This window comes from Tenrec ecaudatus, unplaced genomic scaffold (genome assembly GCF_050624435.1).
Source record: "Tenrec ecaudatus isolate mTenEca1 unplaced genomic scaffold, mTenEca1.hap1 Scaffold_540, whole genome shotgun sequence".
Classification (NCBI taxonomy): domain Eukaryota; kingdom Metazoa; phylum Chordata; class Mammalia; order Afrosoricida; family Tenrecidae; genus Tenrec; species Tenrec ecaudatus.
Genome location: NW_027459455.1, coordinates 1290316 through 1304579, shown reverse-complemented (window position 1 = coordinate 1304579; position 14264 = coordinate 1290316). Strand labels below are relative to the sequence as shown.

The following is a 14264-nucleotide window of genomic DNA, read 5'->3' as shown; positions in this document are numbered from 1 at the left end:
ATCACCTCCTCACTTACCCATTCCAGAGGCTGTGCCTGTATAACCTATCGACTAACACATTCCCATATGCCGTGGTTATGAAACCAACCATCATGCTGGAATAAGGACCAATCACGATGCAAGGGTCAGGGTCAATGGGAAAGCAAAATAGGGGCTGAGGGGAGCCAAGAGGGGTCCCTTCACTCAATCCCTAAACCTGATCTAATGTCACTAGACTGGGGTCTTCTTCACATCTCAAGGGCACCCGATTCATGATTGAAGTGAATTGTGCTTATTCAATCATTGTTCTGCTTGCTGTCCTGCTGTGCTGCATCCTCTTCTTGCTTTTTTGTGCATGGCTCCCTCTGTTGTGGTGACAAATGGCTCGAGAGGGATTTGACATAGGGAGAAAGCCCACCTGCATCAACTGTCCCCAGAAGCAGACACTAAGTCCATTTCCCTCACCTCACAGAACTATGCACACCAGACACTGGTAGGGCTGCCCGGGAGGGGAACCCTTAGTGCAGTGGTTCTCAACCTGTGGGTTGCGACCCCTTTGGGAGTCATATGACCCTTTCACAGGGCTCACCCAATTCATAACTGTAGGAAAATTACAGTGATGAAGTAGCAAGAAAATCATTTAATGGTTGGGGGAGGGGGGCATCACCACAACAAGAGGACCTGTATTAGGAAGGTTGAGAACCACTGCCCGAGTGTGTTTAGGACTTTGCTGCCCTCAAGGTCATCAGACATTCCTGAAGGCAGAGCCACTGCAGGAAGCCCTTCTGGGAAATGCCCTGAAGACAGGTCTCAACCAACTCCACCCTCACTCTCTGAGATCCTAATCATAGGACGCATGGAAATGCTCCCTGCAACTTCGAAGGATGTAAGTCCATGGGAGCAGAAAGCCTCCTCTTTCTCCCTTGGAGTGGTGGCTGGTGAGTTCAAACTGCTCACTTTCTGGCTAACATAACCCACAGACCAGCTCCTCCTGAGCTCAGTTTGGTTTGCCGCACAGCACACATTGTTTGGAACCTTCTGAAATAGCTATGCACATGTGCAGGTTGGGGGGATTTCGCACAAGATGCAGTTTTCCACCCTCTCTTGGAAAAAATATTTTTTGCAAAAGGCTTGTATTCTCTTCTGGATCTGAGTAGCAGCTACTCTCATGAAGTCATAGCACATACATTCATGCTACAGTCCTCCCAACTCCCTAATGTCTTACGCCGAGTCTGCTCCATGCTTTTCTGTGTCCTACATGGCAGCTGTAGGCACCCAAGGCATGGGCTCTGCAGCCTGGGTCCAAATATCTCCTTCCCACTTCCTCACTGTGTGGTCCTAGGCTCATGACTTTATCATCCTGTGCCACTGATTTTTCATCTGTAAAAGGAGGCCAAATAGAGTCCACACATAGGCTTGTTTAGTGGAATAATTGAATTATTATACACAAAAAGCTTAGAACGGTGCTTGGCATCTTGCAAATACTATTAGGTGGTTTAGCATAGGGACTGGGTCATCCATTACATATGCTCAGGTTCAAACTTCCGGCCAGGAAGGGGTGGTACACCTAGGTGGGCATTACACCTGGATTGGCCCATCTGGGCCAGGTGAATTCAATCCAGCCATTGGGGTTGACCATGACCGTCAACCATGCCTCCCTATGGAGGAATTGAAAAGGCAGGTTCTTGACCGCTCCGATGTCTCCCTTCACCCACTTTTCTGTTGTCCGTCCCCCAGGGAGGAGGTCACATGTAGATACTTGTAATCAGTTCCCTCTTTCCAATCCACCCTCCCACAACCCTCTCAGTATCACCACTCACAAATGTGGTGTTTCCAGACTGAAATAGAATAAGGACGAAAGACCTGATCATCTCCATCCACACATCGACCTCTGGCCCGCCACAGTTGGCTTCCCCTCCCAGACCTGGTGATAGCACAGACTGGCATAGTTTGCTCTGCTTCCCATGAGGTGCCCATGAGAGGCTGACTCGACAACCACGGTCAAGATCAACAGCTTGAACTCCTTTATGGGTCTACAGAAACAAGAACAACCTTCTGAGAGGAGGTCGCATTGCTATTTGGGACTGGGAGAATGCCTTTGATACAAGGATTGTGCTCTGGATCCCAAAGGCGACTTTTAAACACAGCCACATAGCAACTCCGGAAATTGCCATAGTAGAAGCCAGGTTTTAAAAAAAAAAAGTTCTACTGGCTTGCTCAAAGGAGGCCAGAGTTGGATGGGGGTGGGGTGGGGTGGGAGACTCCTCTAAAAATGAACAAATTTGTTTCCTTACATATTTGTCATGTCTTTTGGTCCTGAAAGAAAGGGGGGAAAAAGCAGACGAGAGGAGGAAACGGCGACTGACATTCATCTTGTTGGTATTCCCACAGCATCCCCTCCTTAGGCACTTGCTGCCATCTCATCCAACTCCACTCAGTATATTTTCACCCAGCAATGATCTAGAAATGTCTGTGTACTCCAGTGTTATTGTAGTCGGGCAGCGTTTATGGGTTTGACTTTCAACTCAGCATGGCAGGACGTCTAGACAATTATAACCAGCACCTGCTCTGTCTGTGCGGTGGGAAGGCAGTGACGGATCCCCAGCTTCCAGAACACTAGTGCCCCCTCCCAGCTCAGGATAATGACGGTGACACTCGGCCTCCTTGTTGTCTGGGGGAGCTCTAGGAGCTCTCCTCTGAAACCTCATATTATTGGCATTTCTTTGAGTGAACACATCAAATTAGTGACTGTAAAGGAAGGTGTAGGAGATGATTATTGGTGACAAGACAAGCCTCAACCACCTCCAGAGAGCATGTCTCCTAAGTGCAAAGTATGGAGAGGGAGGAAACAATTGACCACAAATGGAATAGGCTCTGAGTCTCGCCACACAATGTATGTGCGTGGTCATTTGGCACCAACATTATGACTGGAGGACGGATATGGTTTGTGCAGCCGTGATTGCCATCCAGAACGTGCCGTGCTATTGTGAAAAACGATTTTTTTATTCTGAGCAAATCTCTGCTTCCACTTGCTTTAATGCTTCGCCAGAGAGCCAGGGACTCTGGGAGGGGTGGGGACGCACAGGGCTGGGCTGACCTCAGGAACTCATGGGTAAAGGGCTTTTTCTCACTTGGAAGCAGGCTGGGTTCACAGCTGTTCTTTCTGGTAAAGCTTGTTTCTGAACCTTGCCACGTCTGAGTCCGAAGAGGGAAATGAAGGTGACAAATGCTGCGAGGAGCCCTGGACACATCTTGGCTATGGTCCTGCTTAAGTCTGTTTCATTTGAATCCCAGTTTTACCTTTCCTCCTTTCTGGGTTCCGAAGCATCAGATGGGTGCCAAACGCTTCCACGGACAACTAAAGCTGAACAAGGTGGAGGCAAATGAAGAGCAACGGGAGGTTGGTGTTTGGGAGACTGAATACTTGGGCTTCCTAGGCCAGTCCAGCTGGTGGTTAGAGCCCTGTTTCAGATTCAACTGAAATCTCCTAGTGTCCAAGGACCAAGTGGCTCCTAAGTCCAGAATTTCTGTTACATGTCTCACCAAGGAGAAGCTGGGCCAAAATACATTGAAGAATAAAGCAGGAGCTTGGCTTGTGAATCCACTCTCTGATTCTGAAATTTCAAAGACTCCGTGCACAGACATTTCAACACTGAAAGCACAGCAGGGAAAATCAAAGACTTGGGCTTCCTCCTTGCCCCTCTTTTAGGGCTTTTATGGTTTTCCAAGGTGCCTCCCAGAGCCGAGTGTTGTATAGGTCATGTTTAAAAATGTCGTAGTTCTGAGGGACTTGCTGTTCTGCTTTCTTTTGCAAGGAGACCCGGTTTCTTGTCATGTGGCCAAACACAGAGCACAGATGTCTGTGGGCCCCCTCCCTTTCCCCTGACTTTTGCTCTCTTCTCTGGATACACTACTGACCTGTTCTCCCTTACAAGATCTGAACTGCTCACACACAATTCGTTAAATTCTCATCCTAGCGAGAAGCATCTGAGCATCTTATTAGAGCCTGTATGAGTTCTGTTCTGGATGCCTATTTGTGTAACTTCAGGTCTCTGGCATGGAAACGTCCCATGCCCACATACCCACACAGGTAATATAAACTCCAACAGTAGTTTAAGGTTTAAGGTGGTCACAGGGAACACTGGGGCCCGTGTCTCCTGGTGAACCCCTCAGGCTGTCTAAAGGGGCTAGTTCCATCTCAATGCAGCCATGCAGGAATGTAGACCGGTTAGGTAGCAAGACAAGGGGTTGTTCCTCTCCATGCTTAGGGGCCCCCCTACAGGAGGTTGGAAGCCAATGCGGGCTAAGCCCAAGCCAGGAGAGCTTACTTGACGCCTCCCAGCTGAAAGCCCTTAAAAGGCTGGAAACTGGAGACCACCGCCCCTTCCCTTCAGCTGCTTCTCTGCCTTCCACTCAGCAGGGCTGAGTGTGCAGTGTCATGAGGGTGCCCGTGTTCAGTTTAGTGTAACGCCGGAACCTTCTTCTCTCATGTACATAAACCCACTCGGATTACCAACCAGACTTTGGTGTGAATTTCTTTCCAGTGTGTAGCCAAGGACCGAGACATTTCCCACCCGAGAAACCTAACAGACCCAGACTTACAATAAACCTATATTTTTATTTATAAGGCAAGAGGTGACCAGGTCTAGACAATAATGGTGAAGAGGGCCCTGGGTTTGAGAAAGATTCTGAAGTAGAATCCATAACCCTTAGAAATGTATTGGCCTTGGGGAGGGGCAAAGAGGGCTGGATTGAGAAAGTCTCTGGCATCCAGTTCTGACTTGACTTCTGGATCCTGAATGCTTCAGGGCCATTACCTTGCCCTCCTGCCAGACCTTCCAATAGCTGTCTTCTCAGAGCCTTGTTAAGTTCTCATAATACATTACACCTGCCATCCTGTGAGCGGCTACCAAACCCAGGCACATTTTTCAAAGACAAGCTCGCTCTCTCTACCCCTAAGAGAAGGTAGTTTGGGGATGATGGATATGAGATACCACAGAAGACAAATCTGTTATCTTCCATGGTGCACAAAACATGCTGTCACAACCAGGACTCGTGACAATCCCTCAGTTTCCTAATTTGCTTCACTGCTACTTTTTAATTAAGCCTCATTAGATTGTCATATATTGATAAGAGGGATAACCCTCAACTAGATGCATAAATTAAAGCTTTCCTCATCCTGTGCTTTTATATGAATGTGTTAATTATTTTTGTCATTAGGGAGAATAATGGAGGGATGGAGCAATACCAAACGGAGTTTGACAAAGTGTTGGTGTTTGCTGCGCCAAACGTGGTGCGTGTCAGATACAATCCGTCACCCAGTGAGTCTGCAATTAACACCAAGGGACAAAGGTAGGATTCCCTGTAATAAATAACCTTCCTCCCAGATGCTAATGGAGACCCAGCAGGACCCACTGTTGTGTTGTCGCAGTTGTACACCGGCCCTTAGAGGAGACAGAGCTGGTGTTTGAAACGAGTCTTGTTTACCCCCAGTTGGCTCACACATTTGTTTTTTAAATGGCATAATCACTAACATTTAAACACAGGGTGATGTCACATAACAATCTGCAGCTTCTGAGAAATGGAGAGGCCCGACTTTGCTGGTTGACAGTGCAGAGGGACTGGGGGAGCAGTCAGATATGGTTATCAGAGTTTGGAATCCTTGCTTTCCAAGTACATGTGTCAAGGAGTTCAAGGGTTCAGAAATTTAGGAGGGAAGTTCCAGAAGACAAGTTTGTGTGGTCGATAATAAACCAATATAGGGGTTGAGATTTCAATCTGTTGGCTATTTATTTTGTGCTTGGTAGCCAACCAGCCCAGAATTCCTGACCTTGCCGACCTGTGAAACAAGGACCATTCCAGAATGACATAGAAGCAAGCACGGAAGCGAGGGCATCCATTACCCCGAATGCGTAGGGGTCAGGAACTAAGTGCTTTCTGTAGAACAGCTCCAGAAGGCAGACCTTTGGCTGGAAAACCTGTTAGGGAGCTAGCATAGGGACTGGCAGGCCTATTACACATGCTCAGAGTTCCGAGCTACCGGCTCATGAAGCAGTGGCTCACTGCATGCTCAGAAGTTCAGGTTTCCAGCCAGGAGGGGGAGCTATACCTGGGTGGGGCTGTACCTGCATTGGCTCACCTAGGCCAGGTGAATTCAATTCAACAATTCAGCCAATGGGGTCGACCCACGTCATCGACCACGCCTCCCTAACCGCTCATAAAACTCACGGGGATCCCAAACCAGGCCTCAGCGTGAGCTGTTTCTCGCGTGGAGCCGAGGACCGAGGCACACCTGTCCCCGGAGAGGTCGAAAAGAAGCGGTGCTGTGTGATTCGGAGCTATGAGGTAAGCCGGCCCCAGGAGTGGGCCCTCCCATGTTGGTCTCACGGATTGGGGGCCCCTCTGGGCTCCTTTTACCTCACCACCCTCGGGAGAATTGTTGGGTTGAATTCACGGTGTCCGTCTTTGCGCCGTTTCTTGCTGGTGTCCGTCTTTGCGCCGTTTCTTGCTGGTGTCCGTCTTTGTGCCGTTTCTTGCTGGTGTCCGTCTTTGCGCCGTTTCTTGCTGGTGTCCGTCTTTGCGCCGTTTCTTGCTGGTGTGCGGGACATGACGTGCCTGCTTTCCCGGGAACTCTCCTGCCTTCCCGGGCTGCATTTGTGAGGGGGCTGGGACGCTGCTCCCTGGAGGCTGGGAGGATTTTGACTCCCAAAGCCTTCTCGAGGCTCAGTGTATAAGGTTTATTTGGACGTGAAAACAGAATCAAAGATGCAATTAACAAAGTTTTAGAAGCAGGCTTTATTGAGAAGCTTGCGGGCGGGTTCAGCAACTCAGGGTATTGAGCTATTGAAGCCGCGCAGGGGGAAAAAAAATCCTGGCAGCGTTTTTATGCCCACTGCTGGCAGGCACAGCTGGGGAGGATCAAAGCTGGGGAGGATCTGCGCACACAGGTGCTTCAGAAGGGAGAAGGTCGTTAATCTTACCTATATGTCAGGGACGCGTGGAGTGACCATATCTTCAGAAAACATTCTGGCTTTGGGACGAGCTGGTTCCAGGAATTTGGGGTTGAGCAGGGGAGGGGAGGTCGGTTAGGGGTCAGCCTTGAGAGCTAAGATGGAGGTGCAGGACTCAAAATGGAGTCTGTTGTGCCAAGACCGGACATTTTAGACTGTGCCCTATAGGGAAAAGGGATGTAACCGTTTCTGTAACTGCTTCCTGTGGGTAGTGGGTAAAAAGCAAGGGGAGGGGCTTTTCAGGCAGAGTACTGACAGTTGCGGCCTAGCACAGGGTGGAGAAGTTGGTATTGCTGGTGAACTGCTATACGGGCAATTTCGCGGAGTCGACTTTGCCGGAGCTGGATGAGACAAGGAGCAATTAAAAGCAAAATTATAACTAAAATTATGGGTCCTAGTATGGGGGCTAGGAAGGAGTACAGAGAAGAGTTCCACCAGGAGGAAGATCCATCTGTTCTGAATCTGTTGTTTTGCAGCACTCGGTTTAGCTTGTTGAGGGTCTGGACTCTAGTATCCACAATCCCCAGTTTATTAATATAATAACAGCCTTCCTCCTGGAGGAAGAGGCAGGTTCCTCCTTTTTCAGCCGTGATGAGGTGTAAAGCGTGGTGGTTCTGCAAGGCAACTTGGGCAAGAGAGGTTATTTGTCTTTGCAGGGAGGCTAGAGACTTGGCAGAGGCATCGACTGCCAGCTGGAAGCATGCGGTTAACTTGTCTGCTGTGATGATAGTGTTCAAGGGCTCCGCCGCTGAGTCCTACTGCAATTGCTGCTGAGGCGAAGGAGATTCTCACTGCTATCAGGAGAAAAACTGCTCTTTTAGTTTGACGACTATATACTTGGATGTATTTGTCCTGGAACTCAGCCGGAGTGTATATAGGGAGCTGTGGAACCAGAGTGACGGGTAGAGGTAGAACTGATGTTTATATGCATAGTGAGTGTATGGTTGCACCAAAAGAAAATTTTTTCTGGCCCTGTTAGTGGTTTGGAGGGGATTTGGGTGACATTACATGTCTGTGTCGATGGATTGGAGTAGCAAAAGGGCACTTGAGTGTTTTCTGGTTGGATGTACAGAGGGACGTTGGGGATGGTTATGGCTTTTGTGGTCTTTACGTTGGATGAAAATGACAGGGCAGGACCTGATACTGCTACCAGAGGAGGGTGTTCTAGGGCCGCACACATGAAGCAGGTGGAGAGGTTGCCTAGTCCAGCAAAGTGGCGATGGCCAGTCCCTGCTGAAGGAGGGTGAGCCAGGAGAAGGGAGACTCAGAAGGTTTAGAAATTTAGTTAGTGAGTTGAAGGTCTTGGATCTGAATATTACGGTGGATGGTGGATTGGACCTGGAGTAGCGACCTCCATACATACAGTTTGGCGTCCAGAAATTTCTCTCGGCGAGTGGTGCACTAGGCTCCTGGAACCGGAGATGTCCACCGGCTATCCCAGGGGTCTGGGATTGTGAGAGTGTATTTAGATTGATGGTAGTAGAATCATCCCTGGGGACGAAGGGAAAGGTAATGTATCTGGCAGGAAGACCAAGGACACCCTACATTTTTCTGCATTCACTTTTTTGCACATTGGGTAGTTGCCTTCTGGTCATACAGGAAGCGTTTTAAAATCAGTGAAATTTAAGTATATGTGTGCTCTGCCCCCTGTGGGTGGGCAGTTAGCGGTGGCCAGCAAATAATCATAACACTTAGTGCAGGCGTAATTGGTATAGTTTTCAGTCAAGTAAAATCGCCAGGCAAAAGGGGAAATTATACTAGGTTTAGCTGGCTGGCTTGGTGAGGTGAGTGAGGCAGAGAGACATAGGACCAGTAGACTGAGCAGACCACTGGGAACCATGGTCAGGGTTTACTGCCATCTGGACTCGGGACAAATGTACCCAGGAATCTAGTCTAAGAACCTTGATTGCGGAGGGAGTGGTAAGGGACAGTGTAAGGGCCTTTCCACCGGGGTGCTAAGGGTTTGGGTGCAAGGGATTTAATTAACACAGCATCTCCAGGATGCACTGGTTTTTGGTGATCAGCAGAGGTCAGAGAGGGTTCAGGGATGGCAGAGTTGGCGTGTTGTCTAAGAAGGTTGTGGAGCAAGCACAAGTATGGAAGGTAAAAAGCTAGCAGAGGGCAATCGGTTGCAGGAAGAGGCGAGAAAAGGAAAGGTTGTCTGTAGAGTATTTTGAAAGGACTGAGGCCGGACGGCTCCTGAGGGGCTGCGTCAAGGCGAGTATAAGAGCAAAGGGTAATAGTTGAGGCCAAGAAAGTTGCAGTTCTAGGGAGAGTTTGGTGAGCTGTTGTTTTATGAGACCGTTAGCTCGTTCAACCTTACCAGAAGACTGGGGGTGGTAGGCTGCGTGGACTTTCCAGCAGATGCCCAGTGAGGCACAAACTGCCTGCTGCACCATAGATATGAAGTCTGGACCATTGTCCAACTGAATTGAAGCAGGCTGGCCAAAACGAGTAATGATGTCTTGAAGAAGGTGAGTGGCGACTATGCTTGCACTCTCAGAGGAGGTGGGAAAGGTTTTGATCCATCCTGAAAATGTGTTCACCATAGTGAGGAGATATTTAAACCGCGTATGCTTTGGCATGTGGGTAACGTTTATCTGCCAGTCCTGTCCCAGTAGGTGCCCTTACATCTGGTGGAGCTGTTTATGAGGGTGTTGAGCTTTCTGGCTATTGGAGAGGGCACCGATGTTGCATTTTGCATGTACTGTGTTGATAGTACTCCATAGTCCAGTGGGGTGAAATATGGGGTTAGAAACGTGTAGAGAGCTTTTGGCCCGATGTGTGGAGAATTGTGAATATTGGTGATGATTGTTTCCTCTTGTAACTTTGGGAGAATGAGTAAGTTCTATTTGTGTACCCACCATTTTTGTTGAGGAAGAGAGCAATACTGGGTGTTTTCCTGATCAGTGTAAGTTGGAGTGTAAGTGGGAGGTAAAAAGCATACTGAGCTAGGAGCGGGAAAGTTGTTGGGCTAAGTCAGTAACAGGATCTGCAGAGTGGGAGGGGGGCCTGTCTATTCCCATAACCGAGACCAGGGAAGGGGAAGTAGGGCCTGAGTGAGAGGGCGAAATGGAGAAGGTAGTCCGCTACCTGGAGCACAACCCTGGGCTCGGAGAGGGTTACCAGAGTCGAGGAGCCAGGGCCTCTTCAGTCCATGAACCCCAGCAGCTCCATACCTTGCAGCTATGTGTCTGGAGTTTCCAGGATCTCGGCACCTCGGCTTTGCAGAGCCGGTGGCAGAGCCAGGGTCGGGCAGTTCGACTTCCAGTGGCCTGGCTGTTTGCACTGCAGGCAGGGCTTGGTAGGAGGCTTGGGATTGGGGCAAACTTTTGCCCAGTGGCCTACCCGGCCACATTTGAAGCAGGCTCCTGGCGGTAGGTGCCGGCTCCCCTGGGGAGCGTGGCGATGGACGGGATTGCCTGCCGGCCTTAGGGCTGCTACCAGGGCTTGGGAATGGAGGCTAACCATCTGTTGGACCCTCACCTGGCATGTGGCCTCAGCTGGCTCCTCCCAAGCGTTGAAAACTTTAAATGCCATTTTTACCAGATCCTGTATAGGGGTTTCAGGGCCCTCCTCAGCCTTCTTTAGCTTTTCTTTCTGATGTCAGGGACTGACTGGAAGGTGAAGTGAGAGGCCAAAATAGAGGCCCCACTTTTTAGACCCTGGGTCTAAACGAGTGTACTTTGTGAGTGCCTCCTGGAGGCGGTTAAGAAAAAGAGCAGTAACTTCTCTCAGTTTGTCATAGTTGACAACCTTGTTGGAGACTGTTTCCAGACCTCTAATGAGGTACCTGAGCATGAGGTTTCTATAAGGAAGATCAGACGCCCGGCCGGGCTGGTAACTCCAACTGGGGTCCTCTATTGGGATGGCATGCGCCCCCAAGGGGACATTTGGGTCGATAGCGTGGTTTTTGTCTGTGTACGTTCCTCGGCAGTAAGGGTAGAAGCAAGGATAATTTGGATGCCATGCCAGGTTAAATCATACGTTTGGGAAATGTAGGTAAATTCTTTAATAAACTTAGAGGGGTCTGCTGAGAAAGAGCCCAGGCGGGTCTCTATCTGCGACAGGTCCTTTAAGGAAAAAGGGACGTGGACTTGAACGAGTCCCTATACACCTGCAACCTCTCTTAATGGACAAAGGGCAGCTGGAGGGTTGTGGGAGCGGGTATGAAAGGCAAGCGGTGAGGACAGGAGAGAGCGATGGGGTGGCGCAGCGGGCGGGGGAGACTGATAGGGCAGCGGGAGAGGCGCGCTGAGGAGCTTGGCTGGCTCTTCTGGGGTTTGAATGGCAGGTTCTTTCTGCTGAGGAGATAGAGCTAGCCGTATTTGGCGGGCGGAACAATGGCTACAGAGGTCAGGGCGGGAAGGCAAGTCCCAAAAAGCCTGCACATAGGGTACTTCAGAATCCTTACCAGTCCTCCTGCAGAAATTGTCCAGGTCCTGTAGAACGTTGAAATCAAAAATGCCCGTCGGAAGCCAATGTGCGTGGTTGTTAAGCTGGGACTGGGGCCAGGCAACTTGGGAGAGAAAAACAAGTCTTTTCTTTCACAAGGTCTGAGTGAGAGGGAGAGACTCATCAGGGCAGCCATAGACTGATTTTGAACGTAGGCAAGCGCCGCGCCTAAAGGTTCTGGAGATTTGGGGAAGATGGGTGGCTCTTAGGGGACCCCAAAAGAAGGGGGGAGCCACACACCTATCCCGGGTTTTTGGCACCAAAACACAAGGTCTATTTGGATGTGAAAACAGAATGAAAGACCCAATTAACGAAGTTTTAGAAGCAGGCTTTATTGAGAAGCTTGCGGGCGGGTTCAGCAACTCAGGATATTGAGCTATTGAAGCTGCGCCGGGGGAAAGAATCCTGGCGGTGTTTTTATGCCCACTGTTGGCAGGCAAGCTGGGGAGGATCAAAGCTGGGGAGGATCTGCACACACAGGTGCTTCAGAAGGGAGAAGGTCGTTAATCTTATCTATATGTCAAGGAAGGATGGAGTGACCATATCTTCAGAAAACATTCTGGCTTTGGGACGAGCTGGTTCCAGGAATTTGGGGTTGAGCAGGGGAGGGGAGGTCAGGTCGGTTAGGGTTCAGCCTTGAGAGCTAAGATGGAGGTGCAGGACTCAAAATGGAGTCTGTTGTGCCAAGACTGGGACACAGTGTTGTGCCGCGGCTCCGGCAAGCAGCAGGCCTGGGGGCGCCTGCGTCCACCCTGTTGGTTTGGGCAGGACTCTGGCTGGATGGCCGGCTCCAGGCTGGCTTTTGGCTAGGCTGCAACCTGTGGCCTCCATTTTCCCAGCCACGTGACTCCACTCTCAGGCAGAATGGCACCACCTGTGTCTGTTGTAGCTACACTCCATTCCCAGACAGCAAACTGCCCAGACTGCCGGAAAGTTCAGCAGAACAAGTTTCATTTCCTGCGCAGGGACCAGACCATCAGCTCTCTTGAGGGGAGACTGAGCGGCCCCCCAGTCTAATTTTCCAAAGGGTTTTATACTTTTGCAATGTGCAGGTGTGCAAGCAGGCAGAGCTCAGAAGCGGGGTATTGTGGTTAGCCATTCTTAGTTGAACCAAAACTGCTCTGGTCCTTCTCGCAAGCCTTCTGAACATCCATTTCCTTCTGTACGTTCCCTTGGGCTACGTCTGCACAGCCTAACTCCCCAGTATCAGCCAGTTCATTGGCAGTTCATAGCTAGTTTATTTACCATTCATAATGGCTTCTGAAAGCTCAAAATGACTTCTCTTGTCAAGGCTATTTAAGCTTTGCCCAGAGCTGCTACATTCTCTCCTGTTCTTAGCCAAGTTCAAATCATTGAATCTTCGGTAGCCAGCCCAGTGTATGGTGGACTCAGCACTAAGAGTTTTGTGGCTTGTACTTTCTGTGTAAGGAATGCCACTAGCTTATTGGTTATTACTGGGCCAAATGTGAGGCTTAGCTGGAAGAGGATTAGGGGCTGTATAGGGCCGTTCATAGGGTAGTTAGCCAGGCTGACCAATTAAGTAGCTTTTCAAACCAATTGGTTCCTCCATTTCTTTTCTTGACTCTTTGTTCTAATCCTTTCCTAACCAGGGCTCATCTATCTTTATTGATTCCCGAATGCTTTGCATAGAATTAGTTTCTCCCAATGCTGTGTACAGCATTCCTTGTTTCCAAAAGAGCAAGTCAAGCCCTCGGCGGGTTTGCAACACAACTGCTAAAAGGGAGTCTAGGGATCTTTCTAAATGGGAGACAGGTTTTTTTTTTTATCCCTGTAGATCTAAAACAATTTGCTGACTAAGAGTCTGATAGTTTAAGTTTCCTTGTATTAAAGCAACTGACCCGACTGCAGCTAATCCCATAATCCCAAGCCCTGTTACCAGTGGGACCAATACTGGGGCTCTTTGAACTCATCCGGAAATTCCAAAGTTATCCCTACACCTCCTTCACCAGAACACAGGTACACTTGAGGACTAACATGCACTAGCACACAAATACCCGGGTCCGCTACTAATACTGGGGAAAAGAGACAGGGTGTTCGTCCTGTGGAACAAGTAAAGCAAGTACTCATTGGAGCAGATAACAAATTAGGATCACCATTTGGTTCAATGGGAACAGCTTGAAGGCAAAAATCTCGATATCTTGATATATTAAAGGGATACTTAAATGAATAAAAACACAGTCCTTGCCCTTGCAAATCTTTTAAAGTGAGCTTAGACTTGAGTCCATACTAACATCACCTATAGACTGCTCCTTCGTGTAATCCTTTTCACTAACATTTCTAATTGGATTACACTCTGTACCAATAGTGCTATTTGTACCTGTGCCTACATAGTAAGGGGAAGCAGGGTTCAGACAAAGCCAACAATCAGCTGTGAGGTGAGGATTTGAGTTCGTACATTGGAATACAGCATCCCGAGAATCAAACACAGAACCTTGAGGTGGCTCCTGAATGAGAAGGGCCCTGTGAGTTGGGCTGGCAGTGAACAGAAAGTTACTGGAGAGTCTGGAGGGTGCGGCAAAGGAATCTTAATGACACCAGCTGTGGCTCTTCAGGATTTATCCCGAGGTTTGGGCCTTTGTACGGATGGCAGGTTGCCATATTTTACTTTGCTGGATAGAAAAGGTTGTCCCGGGATCTCTATCATTTACATAATGTTGAATTACCCATGTTTTCCCAGTGAACCCAATAACGCTTGAATCCAATTCTTATTGGGTTACATTTGGAAACCATACACGTAGTGGGATCAAACCCTTCCGACTTGAGTCTCATTCTTGTAAAAATAATAGGGTCATCTTTAAC

The 14264-nt window shown here is 49.1% G+C and overlaps 1 protein-coding gene across 2 annotated transcripts in view; it reads left to right on the top strand.

Moving 5' to 3' along the window:
* Nucleotides 1–14264, top strand: part of LOC142436679 (thyrotropin-releasing hormone-degrading ectoenzyme-like) — a 508970-nt gene that overhangs the window by 423822 nt on the left and 70884 nt on the right. Inside the window, exon 9 of one of the 2 annotated variants that reach the window (XM_075540179.1) lies at nt 5200–5269. The exons of the other annotated variant lie outside the window; for it this stretch is intronic. The gene's annotated coding sequence lies outside the window, so the exon portion shown is untranslated. Of the gene's footprint in view, nt 1–5199; nt 5270–14264 lie in introns of those variants that run through there. 2 annotated transcript variants of the gene reach the window in all.